This window comes from Notothenia coriiceps, unplaced genomic scaffold (genome assembly GCF_000735185.1).
Source record: "Notothenia coriiceps isolate Sejong01 unplaced genomic scaffold, NC01 NC01_scaffold00024667, whole genome shotgun sequence".
NCBI classification, from domain to species: domain Eukaryota; kingdom Metazoa; phylum Chordata; class Actinopteri; order Perciformes; family Nototheniidae; genus Notothenia; species Notothenia coriiceps.
The window spans coordinates 1,359,524-1,384,602 of record NW_011357368.1 but is presented as its reverse complement, the minus strand read 5'-3'; the positions used below and the strand labels follow the sequence as shown (position 1 = coordinate 1,384,602).

Sequence of the window (25,079 nt, the reverse complement as noted above, 5' to 3'; positions counted from 1 at the left end):
ACAATGACAAAAGAAATAACAGCTATGTTAATTTATTCAAATGCCTTAAACATAACATGTTTACTCTTACCTCACAAGGACCTCTTCAAGCCTCTTACTGTATGAACCCTTCTGTCTGTCGTTTCCAGGAAACAAAGGCAGCCATAGTTATTACTTCACCACACAGCCTCTTAGTCCAGTGGTTGAGTGAGACATGCTGTGACATGGGAGACCAGTGTCTGTAACTCTTTCCTAGTATCCAGCCACATTTTTCCTACCCTCAACCTTAACCCTTAATCAAGTTTTTGATGTACCTTAACTGGGTTAGAAATGATTCACATGGGCTGTTTGGCATGGAGTGACAAAGGACCTAGTTCAGTAACAAAGACATTTATATAATGTGTTTGTCTGTTTTTTTGATAATTGTAAGTATAGTTATAAAGAAAAATGCACAATTTCAATTCCCAGTTGTCCCAGGTGACATCATCACATTCCTAATTTTGTCCAATGAACAGTCCAATACCAAGTCCCTTTGTTTTATTTCAGCAAAATACTTCAAGTTAGGAATTATTTTTCATATGAGGCTCCCAAAACTAGCACATTTGGAGTATCTTTGGGGACACCCAGCTCTACTTACATTACTATGGATAGGAACCATCAGAAACTCTGACCCATTTTTCTTGTTCTGACAAATAGTTGAAAATGTGCTGCAGCCTGCTTTTAATCTCATCCCATTCTCCTACAAATGCCACCAACGTTGACTTTTATGCATTTTAATTCACAAAAGATTCATCCAAAACATCCCCAACTCCTATATGTTTCTCAAGTGATACATTTATCTTTCTCACATCCACAAGCACGCACATGTATTTATCTGTTCTTAGACTGAGCTTTAGGCCATAGGACAGAGGTGTTTCTATTTATATTGAGATTATAGAACATGCGCACATTCAGAGTTTTCATTTTCCTGGCCACTGTCTAATCTCTGCCCACTCTCTAAATATATTTGTCTTGTAGTTCTTGCTTTCCTCTGATATTGTTTGTATCTCTATATGATCCCCTGCACTCCCAGCCCAACCACCACAAAAAAACCTTGAACTATTTTATGTTATGCCAGCAGTACACCATATCATTTATCCCACCTCTTAATCAGATAAATGTAGAACACTGTGACTTTATAAACCATGAAACCCTGCAGAATATGTAAAGTGAACCCATCAATCTGCCTCGTGTGCCGGCTGTACCCATGTCTGATGCTAGCATTCATCACTGCAGCTTCTGAGTAACGATGCCATTTGATGCTTTGGTTTTCTGTGTCCAAAAGAAGGTCACACCTTTGCATTTGTATTAATGACCCTCAAACTGAAAGGTATATGTCAAATGTCACGTTCATTTTATTGTTTTGCTTGAGTTTGGAGAATCTTCTCATCTCCATCCTCTAGTGGTCATTACAAGTAGGGCTTTTTCAAAGTCATAATGATGTGCCTCAAATGAAATGTACATGGCTGCAAATTGGTGACAAGCTGACCATCCTTAATGATACAGTCAAATTAATCAGCCAGCTAAGAAAGCAAATCAGCATATAACACAAAACGTCAAATGATTGCTTTAAAAGGGAGAACTATTGGCCAATTTGCATTTCCTACGCTCTTTACATCTCAACAACATTCATTTTCACTGGTATACAGTGTGCTTAGGAGATGTTGAGCATATTAACATCAACAACGAATAATCAGGATTTTTAATAAATATTTTGTATATTGTTACAAGAAAAAACTCTCAGTTGGATTCCATTGCATGCAGATAGGCCTATGCCTAAATAGATGAAAACTACCATTATAATAAATAATACTAAAATCATAAAAGGGAACTACTTTTACCAAGGGTTGCACTTCCATTCCCACGGCCCTCTTGAGGTTCCCGCCCCTCACTGAGAACCTCCGGCCCTGTTGATGTGGGTTGTGTCTCCTGCTAGACCCAATTTATATCAACTACTTTTCCCAGGCAAACGCCCCGGAGATGGCACCACGCACAGTCGTCATAACGTATCCATCGGTTATTACCAGCTGGTAATACCGGAGCAGCGACTCGTCAATAGGAAAAGCAGGACACGGACACAGACGGAAGGAGACAGACAGCAGAGGGGCTGGTAGGCGTATCGCCTCCCGGGACAAACCGACGCACTGTGTGAAAGTGACTGCAGGAGGGACGTAGAGTGCTTTGTAACGGCCAGGAGGGGAGAAAGGACAGGAATGATTTGATGCTGGTTTCCTAGCAGGATTTATCATATAGGCTTCCATCCACCGGACAGCCTGCACTCTTGTCCGGCGCAACTCCTTGGATAGACCGACACGAGAAGAACAGATAGATAGGTCAAGACAAAGTCACTTCTGTGGCTGGAGAGGAGGGGACGCCCGTTTACCAAGCCTCTCTGATTCTGCAGTTTATTTTTTAACCAGTTGTTATCTAATTGATCATGTTCTTACCTTGAGACGGATACACAGCAACCAGAAAGGATTACTGTCCTACAGCAAAGTGCAAATATTTTGAGATGGGAATGAGCCAAATGTGTTGGTGCAGGAATGACAGCTGCTGAATGGGGACCAGAGAGCATCTGTAGGGGAGTTTACACCGGCTGAGTAGCCCAAAACGAAGACCGTGCCCGGTTTCACCGTGTAGCCTGAGACGTTTCCTCACTATCCACACTCAGTGCTTTTTCTCTATTCAGGACACACGTTCCCAGCTATATTAACCTCCGACAGCTGTGCGTTTTTCTTCACATCAACGATTAACGGAGTCTTAATGGAAACGCTGAGAGCTCACATGGAGACCAAATGAGTGCGCAACGCGGCTGTGCGCCGGTTTAACGGCGTTTTACCACGCTTACAGTACCGTCCCAGGGGATCTGCGCCGGACACCGGATTGCTGTAGGTTATCAGCTGCCACCGGTCGTGTACCCGCATCGGGCTTTTAAGGCAACTCCAAAGGAACTAAATTTAAACGGCTCGCGTGCCCCAGTACCTCTCAAGGATCCCTGCAGCTCGACCAGCGTTGCGCGGTAGACAACCAAAATAAAAGTGGATATCATTACTTATTTGGTTCGTAAATTATTTGTCCAGGAGGAGGATGATTTAACATATTATTTGCTCCAGAGCTCTTCACCTGGCTTTACAAGAGAAGGGGAGAACGGAGGAGAAACCGCCTGTACCTAACCGGCGAGGAGGAGAGAGGCACCCAGGTATGGCTGTCTCTTTATCTACTTTCTCATCTGTCCGATTATCGCACAATTTCATCCGTCCTCTACTCCTTCAATCATCACATTATGCTCTTTGTGTCTTGAGACGCTTTTGAGAGATTGATTTGTAATTTTAGAAGGGGTCGAGTTGATTAGATAGGGAGAGATAGGGAGAGAGAAAGAGAGAGAGAGAGGAGGCAGATGGGGAGATAATGGCGCTATGGGTTTCTCTCATACGATGTAGAGATGGTCATATCCTTTCCCTAGATTGAAGACAGTAGGGGCCATGCTCGGGGGGTTGTAATGCATTGGAAACGTGAATAAATTGGTGTGAAAAATTAGGAGATGAGACCAGATATGAGTAGAGATGGGATTTAAAAAAGCGTGGTAGGAAAAGGGGCTGAGAGGAGTCAGAGTTTAGAGGAGAAGGGGCAATGAGGGAAGGATGGATGATGGCAAAGCTGAAGGGAGGAGAACGTTACAATTGATTACATTGGGGGCTGGGGGGAAAATTGGCAAGGAGAGCAGGACTAGGGGAGCAGAGACAAGGCAATATTTGAGACAGGGGAGACTTAAAAGGACTTGTTAGGGGAAGAGGGTGAGGAGAGAGCTGGGGTGGAATACAGAGAAGGAAATGGGCTGGGTGAAAGGCGAGAGGTGTTCAGGAGAAAGAGAGACATAGTGGCAGGTGAGAGGGAAGGCAGCTTGAGAGGTGGGTAGGGAAATGAGAATAAACCAGGATAAAGATGGAAACAATTGTAACAGATAGTGGGGCATAGTCAGTGGGAACATTACCAAGGAGAGAGGGAGCATACAGGGAGAGCAGGTGCTGGCTTTTCAAATGATCCCCTAGGAAAGCTCTAACTGCCGCATGCTGGAGGCTAAGAGTAGAATACTCTCTCTATCAGTGCTGCTGTAGCTACTTCATGGTATATTGTCAAAGGGACCGCTGCATAATGGTTGTTGCTGCACCAAGGAAAGAGAAGAAGAGAAGCCAAAAAAAGCTGCACACAGCCAACAGTTTAGTTTGCAGTGTCAGCTCATCAGCTCCTCTTTACCTGCCATTTCCTCTTCCCTAACTGCCATTGGCATTTTGATGGGGTTTTACAAAGGCTCTAAGACAACGTAAAACACATGTAAACACACATGCCAGATTAAATAAGATTTGGGGAAGGTTATTTTGCTTGTTTTCCTGTTTCTGCCTCGAAAAGTGTTTACCTGAGGCTTAACCGAAGCCTTGTTTCGCTATTTCAATCTTTCCTGCCTACATAACATTTTGTCATTCTTTCTCGCCTGTATTGACTCATCATGTTTGAATGTGTCTTGGAACAGTGGCAGTGTTTTTGAAAGATTTCCAGTTATTAATTCCTTTGAGATCACAATCAATGTGTGAAATCCTCGTGTACAGTTAAAGATATCTTAACGGGCTGGACTTCAATGGGAAATGTTTGAACAATCATGACCTGATTTGCACATCGACATTCACGCTCAAACACAAATACTGACAGGGGATTATATTGAGCTTAGAGCCTCAAACTTGGTAAATATGCCCAGAGAAGATTGCAGGCAGATTTATTCACCAGCCAATCTCGAAATACATTTCAAAACATGCTTGTGTGCAATTACTAGTTGACCTAGCCCTAGAGTGGGCTGTAATGACTTGGGCCTTAATTCTTGAAATCATCGTGGTTACTTACATTGCTGTCACAGTGAGCTTGCTAACATGCTAGCAGTGTTCAGGGTTATGGCTCATATTCTGGATAAGCTCTTATTTGAGATTCACAGCTAATGCATCTCCATATCCTATCTATGAATACCACTATAGCAATTACAAGACACACAACTTTAAACTGAGCAGCAATGTTTTTAAAACAGTGGCTCTAAGCATTGTGGGTGATGTTGCAGTAAGGTCAGATATACATTTGGGGAAAAATAAAACAGTTTAACGTTTTTTTACAATATTTGCGATGTCCCACAATCCATGAAACTACTCCTTATGTTACATGTATTATCAACAAAGCTGCAGAAAGTTACTGTGCCCAAGCAGAATAGTCTGGTACATAATCCCTTTTAAAAAACGACAATATTGTTTTTACCTTCAGTTGTTGTATGAATTAAACAAATGAAATGGTTGTTAAATTAAGTTTATAGGCGGTAGGTTCATTTAGTTGTGTTTGGACAAAGCTCGTCTTGTTTCCTCGTTTCAAACTTGCTGCCGGCCCCAACTACAAATTTGCAGATGGTCGAGTTGAATCTTTAGTCCAATCCAACTCATTGTGAGAAAGCCAATAAGCATATTTGTCAAAATGTAGAGCTATTCCTTTGAACAGCAGATGTCAGAATAGATAAGGTAAGGCCTGGATTGACCGACTCATATAACTGCACAACCAGTTCTAAGGCAAGTCAAGGAAATGTAGACATTCCAGCTGAGAGGAAGGCCAGACACTCATTTGACCCTGACTTCCAGTAGGAAAACAAGCTGTGAAAGCGGCGCTTCATGATCTTTCTGGCTTATTGGGATTAAATCTGAAGGTTACAGAAAACATACCAGAGGGAAACATGGGGCCAGAAAGTGTGAGAAAAAATGCTTTCAAACCTCCTGATCATTTTGAACTCTGAAGTCATACTGCTTGTCCAATTACTCCGGTGGCTATAACTCAGATTAGCAAATCGTTCTCTTCTCCCTCCTAATTAAGTGCAGGAGAGGTGGGAGATTGATGGGAGAGTGCATGTGTCAATGTGAAAAGTGAGGTTCCCTTAACGCTTAACATGAACTGAATATGCATTCATCTTTACAGTTTCTGGCAAGCAGAATGTTTGATACTGAGTTGAAGGAGGTTATTTATATGTTATAAAGCATGGCACAAAACTTGTTCATGTACATTATTAGAACATAATCTGGGACTGACTATGTTAATTAACTTGTATAATGGATTTCACAATCGTAAGCCCTGAGTGGCATAGCTTTGTGTCATGATCCCCCATCATTTCTGACTGGCTATGACACCCAAGCACCTTTTAAAATGAACTTTGAACAATAAAGCTTTCTTTTGGAGGCCGTGTAAAATACCTTTCATTCTGTCAACACGAGATTGAATAATGAAGCTCGAGAGAAGTGTGAGTTATGGAGGAGTGTAAGTCTAATTGATTGATGTGTTCGTATGAGCAAGAGAGACGGAGCAGAACATAAAATGGAGCTCAATCTCAATGAGTTTCAGAAGGAGAAAGAAAATACAGTTTTGACGATGTGGGAAAATGGAGTTCTCTACCCCAAATATAAGGTTTTTATTTAAAGAAATGTGATTATGCGGATGCAGTAATGACTAAATGTTTTGAGGAGTAAACAACGGAGTGATGTTGCCATGATGAAATGTGTAAAAGGATAGAAAGGCTATAAATAGACAGATAACAGAAAAAGAAGATTGGAAGTAGGTCTGCACGATATATCGTGTCGTGACGATAATTGCGATATGCGCATGCGCGATGTTCACATTGCGTGGACGTGCGATTTTTACATTTTTTCTTTTTAAATAAAAACAATTTTAAACACTCAAACACGTCATGTTACACTTATTTTGCTGCTTGCTACAAAAGGAAAACTTGCACGGCTCTCATGTCAGGGGTACTTGAGTGAGTGACATGCAGGCTCTGCATGCACAGCAAACCACCAATCACAATCAAATCTCCTAAGCAAACGGACCCGGTGATTAAAGGTGAAAACACTGAGTAAAGTAGTTTCATGTGTTTCTCCAGGGCAGTTCGGCGCTGCTAACCGAGCTAGCTCAGCTTGTTGCTCTGATAACTTAAGATCCAGAAGTCCGTGACTAAAATCCTTCATCCGGTTAAATATAGTTAAAAAAATACCAACTGTATAGCATTCCTGTATGTTTTCATATCGCAATATATATATCGCAGGGGGGGGAAAATCGCATTGTCAGTTTTTTCCAATATCGTGCAGCCCTACTTGGAAGCCTGGAGGAAGTCAGATTAAAGAACAAAATGGAACATAGGAAGCTATTAGGAAGACTTGCCCTTTATTCAACAAGAGGGGTCAATTAAGAACCCATTCTGTTTTGGGCTAAAATACAGAGAGAAGGGGGAGATAAGGACATCAGGGAATAGAGGGGGAGGAAGGGTTGGTGAGCAGGAGAAGGAGGGGGAAAAGAAAAGGACAACATTATCATGTTATTAGGGAGAGGATGGGGAAGAGAAAGAGAAAAAGAGGAAGAAGGAATCAGAATTGAGAAAAGAAGTAAAGCAAGATGAACATATTTCACCAGGAAGCTGTAGGTGTTAGGACTGTGCTGTTTTATAGTTGTAATGTCCAAAATATGTCATCATGATGTTCTCCACACAGCGACATGCTGTCCACTACAGTAGGGGTTTAAATGTCTACACAGTTAGAGTACGTCCGTCTGTGTGTGTGTGTGACGTGTGTGTGTGAATGTGTGTGGCAGCAGATGCTGGTTCAATAGCGCAATCCCACCTCACCAGGGAAGAGCGGGTGAGAGATGCTGCTGAGTTAGAGGGAGAGAGAGAGAGGTGAAGAAAAGGAGGAGGGATATTGCCAGGAGAAAGAGAGCAGAGAGCAGTGTGCTGAATGTCAAGCAGCATGGCATTAGACGCAGGCAGGCAGAGGGATATAACGTTGCTAAGCCAAACACAAGTCCTTTAAGTTTTCAAACTTAATTTCTGGGTTTGACAGTTTTATTATGTTCTTTTTTCTTACAGTTTTGCTGATTTTGGACTGTGCATAATTGTTTTGGTTTGCTTTTGTAACAGCACCACTAACTTATGATGGCAATGTCTTTCAATAAAAAGCACATTGTTTAAAATGTAAACCTAAAGTGGGATCTATTTTGACCATATTTTTATCAAATACATGGGTCCTGGCTATACAGCAGTGTGCAGCAGCAATTATATGCTTTGTTTCTTACTAGTAACAAATCCAGAGAAACGATAAGTCTTGGTTTCACCTGGTAGAGGTTAATGTATATCAACCTCTGACACATAACCCGTCATCTGAATTACTCCTTTACTCTTTTGGCAGCAACTTTTCCAAAGCGACTTACAAATGAGGTGCAAATACAAGCCACAGTAGATCAAGGCAAAGCATTAATCACATCAAGTATTGTTTATACTTCGCCTCAAATTCAACTTTTTTTAAATGATGTTGACTTGTTCATGTATGTATCTCTATTTGTTATGTGGAGTTAAATGGAAATTATATTCTGAAAGATTTGATTTGGGGGATGTCATTCATCTAGGGGTGTAACCGAGGTAACGTACCGAACCAAAATGTTTGTGAACCGTTACACCCCTATCATCTACAACTGCACAATAGGTCAAATCAGTGGCTTCTGTCCCTAATTGACCTTAACAGTGAGGTGGAACAAACATGTGCCTCATTCAGTATGTGTATCTCAATCTTGGACAACCCTAAAAGTCTGCCATTAGGGAACAAAATGCTATAAATGGGAATGGAAGTAGATGATTTAATTGGCCGTGACGGGTAAAAACATTAGACCCAATTCCGCCACCCTTCCGACAATTCTCCTGAAGCCCCATCAAGTTGTCTGGTCACATCTAGGATATGAATAAAATATCGCATTTTACAACATGGTCACAGTAATGAATTAGCATATTTTATTAGCATAGTGTCACACTGGTGATTTCCATTGTTAATATATGTTATGGGGCATAAAAAGGCTATCTTACTGTCACTGCATATTTAGGGTCTATGGTGATTTTATAGCACTGCAGTAAGCACCTACGGCCCTTCCTGTTGGTTCACAGTGTAAAACTAATCCACCGAAAAATAGAAAACCTCCAAATGTAGAAATGGGTGGATACCCCCACTTAAACACTATAACCATTACTGAAGACTTGTGCAGTTGCTTCACACTAAAAGCCATAATCTATTCTCTATTTACTGAGAGGCTTTTACAGTGAGTGCAGCTTTCCAGTGTTTACAGTGCTTTTACAGCATGTTATTTTGATAATAATGTTGGATAATAAATACGTTAAAACATTCTAATTTTGTTAAAAATAAAATGTCTCTCCTGTAAAAGACAAAAAAGCATAGTCGCTGAAACAGGAAATAAATTATAGTTTTCTAGCGATCAATTAAAATTAGATGATCATTTCTGTTTTTTGTTTAATAAATGGATTTCACTGAAATTAAGTAATCCATCATTTCTCTTTTACCAATTGTTTTGTATTATTGTATTAATAACACATCTTCATAAATAATGAATCACTGATTGCACGACTATATAGTCCATTTTAAAGAGGTCCTAGATAATACATTGAGAGGTTTTATCACTGGACCATTAGGTAATGATGAGTTTAAGTATCTGTGTAGCTTGTTCGGAGCTAATCAGGAACTACTCACTAAGAAAATTGTCATTATTCCAATACACTAGTTAACACCCATTCATTACTAATTACTTGGTCATTGGTTACTGTTTCTGGGCAACCCTTAGGTCAAGTGATACGTATAGTATAGTTTAAACTGTATTGATCAATTCCCTAATTTTAAGTTATGCAGTTGCTTATTATTTCTGTTTGTATCCATGTTTGCGTCTAACTGTAAACCCCTCAGTCTGTAATTGTCTTGGTCTATGCCTAGGGTGACAGAGCAGACCTGACAAGCGAACCCAGATAGTGAGTGGAGATAGATTGAAGAGGAGTGGCTGCTCTCTTCTCTATCTCTCCTCATCTATTACTCATTTCTGACAGAAGCAGCTCGGATGATGGATGGATGCCTCTCTCTTTCTCTATCCACCTCTCACTCTGTTAACAGTTTTGCTCTCACTCACTCATTTTTCTCCACTTGGTTTCTCTTCGTCTTCTCTTGCTCCATCCCTTTTCAGTCTTTTTTCTCTATGTTACTGTATGTGACGATAATTCATTTATCATTTGTCACATTTTCCTTTCTCTATCAGGTGTTCTCTTTACTTATTTCGATAGCATGTTCACAGTGAAGGTAGTATGTGTTTCAATGATAGTGTCTGTGTTATAAAGATCTGCTCAAACCCAGAGTTTTCAATGACTGGGTCATCTCTCATTCTATTTGTGTTGCCATTTATCAGTCGGCTGTGTCTTACAGGCACGAGTCTCTGCTAACTGTGCATTCACTCAATTCTCCATATTTAATCCTGCAGGCATAGTCGGTTGACTTTTCAATTGAAAGTAAACATGAAAAAGTGTTCAGTAACCATGGCCCAAAAACAAAACCTACGTTAAAAATAGAAAATCTGCACTTTGGAAGATATATTGGAATAGTGAGATTCTAAGAAACAGACAGCATCGTTTTTAGAAGCCGTTTTTGATTGTCCTATGTTTGAATTATTAAGTTAAATGAACAATGCACAACAAAATGTAAGAAGGGTTGAGTTAACCTAAGAGATCATCAGATTTTGATATGTAAATGTGTCCACAGATAGTACAGTGCCATATAATTATTATTGACAAAGCCAACAGGGCTTGGATGGTATTAAGACAGCTTATTTTTATCCCCAACTTTATTAATACAACATTCATATGCTGTCTCTGGCAAATAGCAGTATTTAATACCGGCAAAGTGTCTCTGAAATGTTACCCAAGACCAAATAGTTATCCCAGTGAAGCTTTGGTGGCTCACTTACTCTGTGCAGTCAGTGTTGATGCCTTTAATCAAAACTGCTGCTTTTAATTTGTTTTAATACAGTACATGGTGTGATTTACTCACTTGCATCACTTAGTGTTAAGAACAGATTCCAGTCGCCCGTGCTCAACTTAGGACCAACAGCTAATAGCTTGGTCGAATGGGCCAAAATATTTGGTAGGCACATTTTGGCATTTGTTTTTTTGTGTTGCATGAATTAATGTTTAAGTGCATACTGGTATATGTTAAGCTATGGTGAAGTTGTGTTTGTCTTTAAACAGTTTTGACAACTGCCATTTTATCTAAATATTACTCACAGCCAATTATACACCTAGATTAATTATTGCATATGTATATGCTTAGCCAGTAAGGGGAACTTGAGTAAGGAATATTTTGTTAACTGTTAATTGTGTTAAGTAAAACAAGGTTGCCCTGTAAAACTCTTCCTTCTAACAATCAAATGAGTACTGCATATAAGTAACACTCTGTCTTGCTGTTTGAAGGTAATGCACTTTTTTAGAACTGCTTATTGTACAAATGCACACAGGGCTCTTGGGGCTCTGAGATGCTTTAATATAGTGTAGACTCCATTCCCCTAATCAGTGCACACTGCAAACAGAATTACAAGTGAACACACAGATTAATGAATGAACAGAGCCTAGCTCTTATAGAAGACTTCCTAAGCACTTAAAAGCCTTCCCAATCGTCTTGATCTTACCGTCACAGAAAATGTACCGTTACTTACAATGTCATGTGCGCTCCTTAGAGTACTGTCTGATGTGTTAAGGGCAACGGGTGAGAGTGTGTGTCCCTGAACTAATTTGTAGCTACACCTTCACAGAATTACAAGTAATGAATTCCAACCTTGTCATAGGTTTTGAAAACAGCTGCTGAAGGGACAGTCAGGCCTTCATCCTTGATGCAGCACACTCAGCAGTTCACCAAATGAGTGTGCATTAACACAGGCTCACAGCACAGACCCAGCTGGGTTGAAAAGGTCCACTTGACACACTAAGAGTCTGATAGTCTGCAAGATAGTAGGGAGAAATAATTAGACTCGAGAGGGCAATCTACCGTAGATAATGGCGTTCTTCAGGAAGTAGCAGTTAGGTTCTTAAAGTTTAGCAATAGGAGCAGTGTGTGCAGCAGATGGTTGGAAACCAAGTATATAATAGTTTATAACTGTTTGTTATTTAACATTGATTCTTATCTGGACCCTAGTTGTAATCTATATATCTGATTTACGTGGTTTTGCTTTGAATTGTCTACACAACGCTGGGGTTCTGTAACTGGACATTGTAGTATAGTCATTGTATCACTCATATTTCCCTCATGACACGCTGGGAACATTATCTCACTGCAGCTGTCTGTTAAGCTTGTCAGCGGTTAAGCACAGAGTAATCATCAGAAATTGCAAATGAAGCTTGCTCTCAAAGGCACAGTAGTCTTTAAGTGGCTGGGGCACTTCTAATATTAAACTATGATCTGCAGAGGAAAAACCCACTGTTATATGTTTTCAGTCAATTAAGCTTTAATCTACAGTCTCTTTTTTGCATAATTTCACAGTAAGTAAGAGAGAAAACAACACATTTTATTTCATGTGTGAATAATATTGGCATAACTATACAGTTTAAATCTATAATATCATTTTTCATTAACAATATTATAACAATGTTGGGAAACTGTCATCTGACATTGAAAATCTGGCTGAAAAATAGGAAATTATTTATTCCCTTCTACATCTATTGTAACTTTCTAGTTTTGCTTCAGTTCTTGGAAGGAAAGCCCTGGGGTACAGAAGTCTTCCCGTCAGTATGGGGGGCTGGGAGCCTTAACAACAGCAGAATATGGGTTATATTTTCTTTTAATATGGATGTAAGGCTTGCAGTGTGGAGGCTCACTCTGCATGAGTTTAGCACGCAGTGCATAGAACATGTGCAAAAAGGAACACACACACACACACACACACACACACACACACACACACACACACACACACACACACACACACACACACAAATGCATTAGTTATTCTCTTACAAACAGTTTGAGCACATGTGCAAGTTTTCACTCATACTAAAGGTCTCTGTCACACACGCATACACACTAATTCTTTTCTGGCTCCTGATGCATATTTTATGATGGTTTGATTGACATTGGAGATGGTTGTGTATGTGAGGGAGACCAAACAGCAAGTCATGGAGAAGAGAGCCTAAAGCTGTTCTACCAAATCTTTGTTTTGCCTTTACATTTCTAGTAAAGTATGAACACAAGACATTAATGTAATAATTGTGTAGGTTTTTTCTGTTATCTTTCATTCAATAACTGCTTCTGCTTTGAAAGTTACATGTGGCGAATATTCATAGAATACATTGTTTAATGCAGTTGAATCGGTCATTTAGACAGGTAGTGAAACGTTTTTTTGTTTTTAAAGGGAGCATTTACTGTAACAGTGTTCACATACTTAGATTTTAAATTTGTACATAGTAATAGCTGGACAACATAAACAAAATAATTGTTGATGTGTTTTATCGTAAGTTCATAGTAATATTATGTTGTGAATCAAAGCTATTGGAGTTTGCAAAAAACAAATCTAATGTGATATAGTACCTTGAAGTATGTCAGTTGGGGATTGAACGAACAGATAAATTGATTATGTATTACGTATTTTTTCATATGGTTGATCTCAAAGTAACAAATCAATGAAAAAGACCTTGGCAATGATAAACCACAGCGAGGATCATCAACTGGTTCGCTGCACCAGTTTAGGCTGGATGAGGGCAGACATCTGGCTGGGGTCTCCCACTCAGCCTTCTCTCTTTTATATAGCTCTTTAAAACTGGGAGATATTTGCCACTGGTGTACCAAGCAGTCCACAAATCATGTTACAGTGATGCACAAATTGCTCAAAACATTCATAGGGAAGGATGTAATGACCAAGATGGCCGCCATTAAAAGCTGCAGCGTCCAAACAAACTCTGATTGGTCTGATTTGTGTGGATTTCACCACTTTAGGGCTCAGGTTCGGTGTCTGTTCAAAATAATTGTTTGTATTAACTGCGCCCACAGGACATTTAGTACTTCAATTTAATGGCGTCCAGCTTTCACTGGCTTGACTCTATGTGTTTGTGTGGCAGCTGTACAGATCCAGCTGTTGTGCTTTGCTGCCAACTCATTGAGCTGGCAGCTGTTAAAATATAGTTGTAGTGCGTATAGTTTCCATGCCATCCTATAATAATCCTGTGAAAATGTCAAGCCTTTTGGCTCACAGATTCCGCAGATTCATCCCTGACATTCATTATTGCTGTTGGGTACACCTTGCTAGTCCGATTTGGTGGTTGTCATGAGGACTGTGGCGATAATGAGTCCCTGTAATGATAATTGTTGTCTCAGAAATAATGATTTAATTGGCTTTTCCCCCTAAGGAGAGTGAGTAATGAACTGAGCACATTATATAACAAATAAATAGGTCACAATATCAGAAAACAAAGTTTTGTTTGGAGAAGTTGTATCAGGCTTCAAGTCTAATGTTTCTCGTTACATTTTATAATATATCAGAACGTAAAGCAGAGTTGCATGCACATATTTACGGACACAGAGAGACAGGTAACATAAGTGTGAGGAATAAAGATGAGAGCTCCTACAAAAACATGTATTTTTATATTTCTAGTTAATTCTTTAAGTTACTTGTTTTTTTCTAACCACACGCAGTTAATATCAAAATGTGTATCACACGTGTTGAAGTAGGTCATGCATTGATATCAAATGGCCCTCATATTAGAATTAGAACAAATCATCAAAAGAGCTTATGCAAATATTTATAAGTAATTATGATATTTGACATTTTTTCTCCGTGGAATTTTACATCAAGTTACATATACATTAGTTTGAAGTCTGATAAGAAAATGACACAATAAATATCACTCGTCACCGGCTTGATCTTCAATATCAGGATACATGTATTTATTATCCTTGCAAGAATGGAAGTAGTCATCATAGCTCAAGGGGAGTCTGAATATTGTGATGTTTAAGCTCAGATTTAAAGGTTATTAACATTGTAATTTTGCCTGACAGTCCCTTCTATCTGGTGTGTGTTGGATCTTTGAAGAATATTGTTCATGGACATACTTTGCACTACTCAAGATCATAGAAATGAAGTGTGTGAAATCCTCTTCATGATGCTTTTACTGATGCTGTGTCCCCAGTGTTTTGAATTGTCACATATATTTATTGGAACTGAACCAAAGTTTACATATTTTATTTTCGTCCTCTTGAATTTCTCTTCATGGACACAAAATATTTAGGGCATCGGTACACATAATCCTGTTTACCCTTCACTTTCTGTCTATTTCAGTAAACATTGAATTCAACTAGGGATACATCATTGATTGAGTAAAATATAATGTGCAAAGTAAGTGCGGAAGAGATCTTTTTCATGTTCCTTTTTTTACTGGAGTATGTTTTCTTTAAGGAAGAAACATGAATTTGTATCTCCAATCTGTTATCTAAAGAATTTTGAGGCATTTAACTTTCAAATTGTTCTCTCGACTAATCTCTAACTGTATATCGTTTTTTAGGCCTATATTAAGCCTTGTTTACATACACTCTGATTTATATCATGAGACATTTGGATAGTGGACTAACCTGACTTGCCAGATGGTTTGTTACACAGAACCATCGGAGAAAACTATTTGGAAAAGGGTGGGCACACAAAAGTCTTGGCAGGGAATTAGCTGAATCACCATGAATCACCTTCTATCACAAGCTGACTGCAACCAATCAGAAACACGTTGGTGGCAGCTTAAATGTAGCTCTTTGCCACCTTAACCAAGCCTGTAGCTTGACATCCATTGGCCGCAGTTGTTCAGACATAAATGCATTACTTGAATACAGATACAATTTATTTTTCATGTTGTCTTTTGATATCAACATTCAGCTGAGGTCTAAGGTAAATAATGTAGCACACATCACTGTACATGTATTTTCTTTTAACAATATTTTACCTGCAAACACATTTGGGATGCGTTTTTAACCCTATTTAGTTTGTGTTTCTGTGTTCTTGTGTTAAAATTGAAGCAAAGTCCAAAACTTTGCTTCAGGTAAGACATTTATCTCCAGCACCAGATGATGATTATTTTATGGCAGTAAAAAAATAAAGTGATGTTCAGTAGACTGTCAATGAGTTGGCAAGGGTATGTGTGTGCTTTGTGCAAAGGCTCACACACGGTGGATGCATCTACTGACTGCCGTCACAAAGCAAATTATTCATAATCCCTACTGTTATCATCACATATATTATTAATAAGACAACTTGTAATCTTCCAGGTACGTTGACAGCTGTTTATAATGTGTAATTAATTATCTGGAGTCTATACTTTTAAGATAATGCGTAATAGACTTTCATTCATTAGCTAATCAGTGTTTATCAGCAGAAGATAATTAAACGTTAAACCTTCTGAAGTGTAATAAGTGACCACTAGCTTGAGAAAAAAAATCTGTATTCAACATTTTAGCTTTGAAGCGTTGGTCTTGCTCTGAAAAACACCATTGATCAATACTGAAATAGGGTGAAGATGGGTGAAAAATACTGATTAATACCTCCATTTCTTTACCAACGCTGTCAATTTATATTAGAACTTAACAAAACGTTATTGAGAGGAATATTTGCATCTACTTTAAACACAATGGGGCTATCTATGTACTACAACTTAATCATTTCAAAAAGATACACAATGCATAAAAGCTCTTCAGATTCTGTGTATTTGTTATCTGTCGAAATGGTGACATTTCACGTGAGTTTTTAGCATGCCTTGTCAACCCCGGCTGACAACTTAATGGAAATCCCTAAAGCTACAGTCATTTGGTAAAGAACAGATTTCCAGTGTATGTATCGTACTTCAATCATTAGATAACAAATATGCCAAATTAAGAAAAGCACAAAGGGTTCACCACAAAAAAAACAGCCCCATAACAGATGTGATATGCCTCAGGAACCCTTCCATAAATTAAATTAAGTCCAGACTAAATGAATGGGTTGATGAATAGCAGAGGTAATGTAGAAAACCTATTTCCAATTCAGGTATTGCATTTCAGCATGTAAAGGTCTGCTTGTCTTCTTATTTAGCATTGCTGACAGTGTAATACACATAGACTCATTTGTCATTGTGCTTTGTGTTTTTGTGTGTGTGCAAGCTCATGCAAGGTAATGTAAAGGATTGTTCACATATACACAAGTTTGTGTGTGTGTGTGTGTGTGTGTGTGTGTGTGTGTGTGTGTGTGTGTGTGTTTNTCAGTGTGTGTCAGTGTGTGTCAGTGTGTCAGTGTGTGTCAGTGTGTGTCTGTGTGTGTCAGTGTGTAGTCAGTGTGTGTGAGTGTGTGTCAGTGTGTGTCAGTGTGTAGTCAGTGTGTGTCAGTGTGTTTCTGTGTGTGTAAGTGTGTGTCAGTGTGTGTCAGTGTGTGTCAGCGGGTGTCAGCGTGTGTCAGTGTGTGTCAGTGTGTTTCAGTGTGTGTCAGTGTGTTTCAGTGTGTGTCAGTGGGTGTCAGTGTGTGTCAGTGTGTGTCCTCTAATAGTAGCTGTGCGTAAGAGCAAGCACTTTATAGATTGATAATCAGTGCAGCTTGTAATTTACCAATTGATCCCCATCAACTCCCACTATTATACTGGAAAGGCTCTCTACATGTATTCACATAATTGTCAGTCTTTCTCTTTCACTCACAGACACTTCTTTTCACTCATTGTAGTGTCTCTCCCCGTTTTTGTCTCTTTAACACACGTACATTCACAGACTCTCTCCTCTTGTTAGAAAAAGGGAACATCAATACTGGGGTTTTGAAACCTTTTTTGCACCTTAAAAGAAAATCAATTATAGCCAGTGACTGGCATGTCAATGTCTGCTGCTGTGACATGTTTTTCAGATGTCCAGAGCTATGCAAGTGGGTCCATCTCCTTGACTGATCATGTGTCTTAAATGTCTCTCAGATATAGTAAACAAAAAAAAAAACCTTTTCAGGCTCAGGTCAGTGGTCATTTCTTGCTATGCAAATCAAACACCTGCGATTGTGTGATCACAGAAGCATTCATTTATGATCTAAACTCTTTATCTTTCAAATACTGCCTGTGCTGCAGCACTCTTTAAAGCCTCTGTTCTTAAAACAAGAGCCAAGTCTGCTCTGATTGGTTAGCTGAGGAATTTAAATGTTATGGTTGAAACATCTTTATACTGTATGCTGCTACCTTTTTCAGAATAGGCACAAGATGTATTATAATTCAAATCCAGGAAGTCATCTCCTTGTGCTTTTGTGTTCTGCTGTGAAACGATAATGGCTTTTGTTCTTAATTTTGGCATCATGGTACTAGAAAGGCTCTTATCTCTGACTGTTGCCAATAAGACTAAAAACCTGCATTATTTTTAGCTTTGCTGAAAATTGTTTTGAATATCATTACTCAACAGAAGCGTTTGTGTTGGCCCCAAACCCCAAAGCTAATTTTCTTTAGGAACAAATTACTCAGGGCAAAGTGTTTGTCCTCGTCTCTTGCAATTTTACGATATTTTGAAAGGCCTGAGGTATACTAAAACATGTCCTAATTCACAACTAGAGGTGCAGAGACCTGTGCAAAACACTGCAAACAGCTTTTTATTAATCTTTACTTTTAATTAACACATTGGCTGCATTTTAGTGCATTAGAAGGAGTACACCAAGGCTTGATTGAAGGTAGAAACAGATAGTCAGTTAATTATTTGCTTTATTTGTTGGCAGTTATTGATACAATAATGAATTCCTATTAAGTGCCTGAAATGCTACAATGTGTTTGTAACTTAGGATGGGTGAACAAATATTTTGCGTGTCAGGAAAGCAAGTGTCGAATCATGATGGCTCCCACAGAATTGCTGACATCCTCGTGGATTCATCTTCTGATTATAGACCCATGCATTTCCAAACATTTGGTCTACCTATATTGTAAATGTATTATCTTTTTGATTTACACACGGCATCTATTGCACGTCTGTCTGTCCTGGGAGAGGGATTCCTCCTCTGTTTCTCTCCCTGAGGTTTCTCCCATTTCCCCCGTTAAACTGTGGGGTTTTCTCTGGAAGTTTTTCCTTGTACGATGTGAGGGTCTAAGGACAGAGGGTGTCGTGTTGTCATACTGATATTCTGTACAAACTGTGAAGTCCGATGAGACACAAATGTAACATTTGTGATATTGGGCTATATAAATAAACATTGATTGATTGATTGATAAAAACATATATCATGTCAAGATGATGACACATTTTGCTATTGAAAGATGTGTTCAATTAATAACTTATAAACATCCTAATGTCTGTACATATCAATTGTAGTAGAATCAAGATAAAACAGATCAGAAATAATGAAATACTTTGTGGAAATTCAGGAAAATGCTAAACAATGTTAAAAATGTGTCCATCCTCATGAAATGCTCCCGTTAAAAAGGGATGCTAGGACTATTTCTAAATGTATTTGTGTTTCTTGTTGAAATGTCCATTTGACCTTATTGTGTTCAAAAGGTTGGAAGGAAAACCATCGGAAAAGTTGGAGGTATAGACATGAGAGACGATATTACATTTTCCGAGAAACAACAAGGGATGATAAACTGCAGAACAAGGTGCAAGAAAAACCTACTTGTTCTCATGAGGCTTCCATTCTTTTAAACAAAGACACTGTCTTTATACAACTTGCTCACATGACAACTGAACAGAACACAATGGCCTTAACACCAAGGGAGTTACTTTTTCATTACTCTGTACCCTCCTTTCTTGCCTCCTGTTTACTTCCTCTCCTCTGATTTAATCCCGCCATCTCCTCTTCTTGCTAAGCTCCTCTATCCTCTTGCTCTCCTCCTTGGTTCCAGGTCGCCATGGTGACTCAGCTTCTCCCCGGCCAGCGAACAGAATCCCAATCAGACTCGATACCCTCACACATGAGCGCCAAGCACCAGCATGGCGGTGCCGGGAGGCCTGATGAGAGTAATGACAGATTAGTGAGTGTCTATCGGCCACAGCTGACCTCTCCTTGGGCAGCTAATAAACAACTCATCTCTCTCCTCCTCCTTCTTTCTTCTTTTTCTGTTCTTGTCCTTCGGTCTTGTTCGTTCTTTGTCTTTTTTTCCTCACTCTTGTCTTCATTTCTTTTGTCTCCTATAGTTGGTAGTAATTGGGTCTGTACAATACATTTGAGTGGTGCTGCTGTGATATTTTATTGGTCATAGTCTAGCTCACCTTAGGCTAACCATCTACACTCTTAGGATGCTAAAAGGCACTTTGCTTTGAGCCGGCTGCTGGACAGAGACAGATTATGCTCCATTACAAATCTTTGAGGTCTTTGGATGCTGCTGTGGCACTAAAATCATGCACCATATCCGAGCTGTCAGTGATGATGCTTTGGTACATTTTCTACTGGGTAACGAAACAAGGATGATAGACACTATGTAAAGGTCCCATTACATGGCCATTTCTACTGATCATAATTCCATTGTTGAGGTCTACTAGAATATATTTACATTGTTCAATGTTCCAAAATCACATTGGTTTCTCATACAGCATCTCTGTATAGTATGTGTATTCACTCTCTGTCCTAAACGGCTTGTTGGAGCTCCTGCCCCCCCTCCCTATGTTCCCACTGTGCTCTGATTGGTCAGCTCGCCCACTCTGTTCGGATGATTCCACCACCGTTACAGCGGAACATCCGTGATTATGTGTTACAATAGCATTAGCAACCAGAAAATGACACCAGTAATGACAAACAGATGAGAATGCTGGTGGGGTCTGGGTGGCGTGTTAGTGGGACGTCGCGGGGCTCGCTGCTGCGCCCTTTGAGGCTCGCGGAGCGGACAGTGTGAGCTGGCTTACTGGTGTCGTTTCCTGGTTGCTGTGTGGGGTCTGCGAGACAACGAGACACTGTGAAACTCTGGATAAAAGCCTGAACACAGCCTGAGCACACGCACACACTCACAGCCGAAGTAAAAACAATAAGTGTGGCTTGATATTGAGTAAGAAAAAGGTTGATAAATACTGTGAGAATGGGTCTGCTGAGAGCATTTCTCCTCGATCCCAACTCGTCTATTACCAACGTTCAGGGAGCTCTATGCAAGTCAATGGGACTCCCTGATAGTTGAAAATTGACGCTAAAGGGCCCCCACTGCGTTTGATAGTGACGCCAAGGGATCCTGGTGTGTGAGGAGCTCCACGGATTGGTCCATCCAGCCGTTACGTCACTATACCCGTTACGTCACTATACCCAGGAAGAAAAAAATGGAAAAAGATAAATCTCCAACGAGGCGTTCTGGGGCAGCATAGACAGGTCTTTTCTGTGTTAGAGTTGTACTCGCTACAGGGTGTACTTTGAGTGTTTGTAACTTTGCAGACCGTTTACATGCATAAAAAGCTACATAACAACTAGCCTTTTGGCTAATTCGAGTACTTTTACATGTTTTTAATATGTTGATTAATGTACACTGTCCCTTGTTTTAAAAAAATCAATTCAATTCAATTCAAGGGGATGGGTAATAACCGGAAAAGCATGTCATGGGACCTTTAATAAAAGGTGAATTTAATGCAGCAACCAATCTCGGCAGCTATCACAAGTTTAACGTCTGATTAATTCATTCCTCTTATGCAAATCAAGTCTGTAACAATTGGTTTTTCAATTAAGAATACGAGGGGCACAGCCGTAGCCTCATGTGGTGAAGCACTGCTAACAATTGAACAGACTGGAGAGCAGCCTGTGATCTCCAGCTGGAGCCGAGCGAAAGGCCAAGTGATGAAGGGCTCACATGATATTGCCAGGAGTTTTTTTTAGCAAGGCACATCTTGTTCTAAAGTTAATTTAGACTTAGAAAAGAACATACATATCATTATTAATAACACATAATTAGCATTTTAAAGTATGCCTTAATTGATTAGACTGACATTTAAACACCCTTTCATTTATTTCCTAATACAATACTTATTGCCTGGTGTGTCTGTGAATTCATGAAACCACCTCACTAACATAAAAGAAAAGGCATAAACTCGACAGCCAGCAAGTCAGCAATGAGCCCAAGAGTACAGCAAAGGCATCTGGATTTGCAGTGATGAAAAAATGACAAGCAGCATCAAGACTTCCCCAAAGAATATGTCCATGTACAGACCGTTGAATTTAAAAGCCTTGAACAACAATATTTAATATGCTGCAACATGACTACTGTATGCGACAAAATGTACAAATGTTAATCTCACAGTATACATTATATCCTTTCTGTTTATTAGTCTTTGTCATGATCAAACATTTTTAACCTCAAGAAACACCGCATTGTGTTAAAAACAAACTGCCAAAATTGCAATTGATGTGTTATTGAAGAGGCTACCTGGTGATTGGGCACCACATTTCTTACTTTTAAGGGGAACCAACTAAATTAAGTCAGTACTGTCAAGTATCAACTCAACTTCAATCAAAGAGGTACTTTGGTAGCTGAGAGTATTTAGTTTGATCAAAGATTCTAGAGAGAGCAAGACTAGGGCCCCTTTGCAGCTTGTTAAAGTCACAAATAGTCACGGCAATGGCGACCTGAAAGCAGTTTGACTAAAGGCCCCTACACACCAATCTGACGCCAAAGAACACGTCCCAACGGACCCGACTGTTGTGTCGCCTCACGTCTCCTGGCCTGCGTCTTAGCCAACAGTCGCACTGGAACACACCGCAAATACTTCAACCGACGGCCAAGTAGCACGTACGAACTGCGCATGCGTGAGTGGCAATAATCATAATTCTTTAGCCGACGGCCTTTTACCGACAGCCTACCGATTCAGCATGTTGAATCGGCGGCGGAAGGTGTCGGCACGGCCAAAAAGACACGAAGGGGCGGGACATCGACATCTATCTATCGACGGCCAAAATCAGCTTGGTGTGTAAGGACCTTAAGAAGATGATGCTTTCTGAAGTTTGTAATGTGAAAGGACAAGCCAGCCTACGCAACACTTGGGCTTCATACAGTAGCAAATGATAAGAGGACATCTGCTTCTGAGCAGCACTTGTCCTTCACACATTACGCCTCGCTGTTCTTCCACTTGACATTGCTTTGCAACATTGTTTTGTTCCTAGTGACTCAGTCATGGCTCACTACTGGCTGTACCTGCAGCAACTATTGTACTCCAGAAATGTCTTAAACATCATCGAGAAATCATTGTAGGGTACAAATGGAAACTTGGAGGGTCTCAGACAATTGACTGTGTCACATGTATTGATTTTTATGTTAATATGAAAGTTTGATATTATGGTTTTAAATAATGAAATATAGCATAGAGAAAGTGATAGCTGGCATCCGTGAGCAAACTCTGCCCACTGCCTCTAGTCAAGTTACATACTCAGTGGATTACTTTCTCTAAGAAATGTGTTTGTAGGTGGTTCGTTTGAAAAATAGATATTGTTTGCACAGGGTATACCATCTGCTGTACTCTGTGAAAGATGTTTCCATGACAAATGTTTCCCAGTGTGGGAATATCTTTTGAAGGCCCTAACAATGAGTCAAAGGTACAAAACAAATGTGTATCTACTTTTTCAATGGTATACTTGGAATCGCAGCATGTTAGATTGGGCAATATACACATGGTGAATCCCATAAGTAATTACATTTTATGTTTTAATCTATTTATTTTACTTTAACAAATATATATTTTTAAATACATGGAAATGCAAAAAGGAGGGAGTAAACCGGGAAAAAAACAAATATGACCAAATGTGTTCTGTTAATGGATTTGAGATGAGTCAATGCATGGCCAGAATTTCTAATCACAAAATAAATAAAATGACTGCTTTATTGAAGATTGTCTTAATCCCTTTGGAACCCTGACATAGGGGAAAATAAAATAGTCCATTGAATTTTAAGTCAGAATGAACACAAATATTGAGCCTTTTAAGGGAACATTTACATTGTTTTTTGATACTTTTAATATGCAGAAAATTGCCTTTGTCACAGTACAGGTGATACATGTTTGACTGCAGCAACCTGAATATGACAGCGATCCAATAACTGAGGATTTTACACCAGTGTGTCAATATTGTAGATCGCGAGACGTCATAGATGCAGCCATCAATGCCACTGGCTGTGAGGCGCTGCACTTATTGCTCTTCTCTCCTTTCTTTCAATGTTTTTGCACAGTTTTTTCTCTCAAATAAGGCTATAAATAGCTGCTCTGTGTCACCATCTGCCTCCACACAGATAGCTCACCTCTGTATGTGGTAGTCAGTGTGAGTGCTGTGAGCTCTGTCAGCCTGTTGGCTCAGACACCATATTACTGTGGCCTCTGTAAAGTGGTAATAGAGTCAAGCCAGTTGGCGCCAATAGTATTCAGGATGCTCCACTGCACTGCTAGCAGCACACATCACCTACCACAGTTCTTTTGTCCAAGCATTGCCTTGATGCCCTGCAAAAACCTTGAATTGTGCATTGTCCGTTATTTAACCAGTTGAGAACTGCTGCTCTAGAGTAAAGCTTTTTTTTTTTATCCATTTGCAGAAAAAAAGCTTTAAGATTTTGACGCTGTTAATGTAATTACAGCAAGGTTGGTGAATAGAAAATCAGCTGTAACAATAATGTGCGTGATTTACAGGCACTACCTCACAAACCCCATATAGCCCCTATATTCTCCCATTTCAAATCAGCATTTGTAACAGTGAGCTGGAAAACATTCTGTACTTCCCTTCTTCAAAAGAAAAACATGTGATTAGAATGATCAAATTAGTATCCATAGAGTTTATTTCATATGCAAACGTGTTATGAGCTGCAGTCACAGAGAGGCATCATCTGGATTAGTCAATACTCCAGAAGGACTGAGGTTAGTGTGTCAGAGAATGTGATTAACACAGGATTATTGCACACACACACACACACACACACACACACACACACACACACACACACACACACACACACACACACACACACACACACACACACACACACACACACACACAGCAGGTGGAGTGGATGGAGGGGAGGGGTGTGGAAGATGGATGTGTGCCCTTACCGTGACCAACCCTACTCGAACGGACTTAATTACCTTCTTACCTACTTTATCTACCTAGTTAGCTCTCACTTCCCAGGTCCGGGCGGACGGACGCCACAATTAGGGTTGCGTGTGTATAGGTAGAAGGTGTGGGGAAGGGGAGGTAGGTGAGGTGGACGAGACACACACACACACACACACACACACACA

The 25,079-nt window shown here is 39.8% G+C and overlaps 1 protein-coding gene across 2 annotated transcripts in view; it reads left to right on the top strand.

Annotated features, from left to right (window-relative positions):
• The first annotated feature begins 2,030 nt into the window (after positions 1 to 2,030).
• The window catches only part of LOC104955165 (leucine-rich repeat and fibronectin type III domain-containing protein 1-like protein), a 136,818-nt gene continuing 113,769 nt past the window's right edge, over positions 2,031 to 25,079 (top strand). For both annotated transcript variants that reach the window (XM_010782412.1, XM_010782411.1), the window contains exon 1: positions 2,031 to 3,217. The gene's annotated coding sequence lies outside the window, so the exon portion shown is untranslated. The remainder of the gene's footprint in view (positions 3,218 to 25,079) is intronic.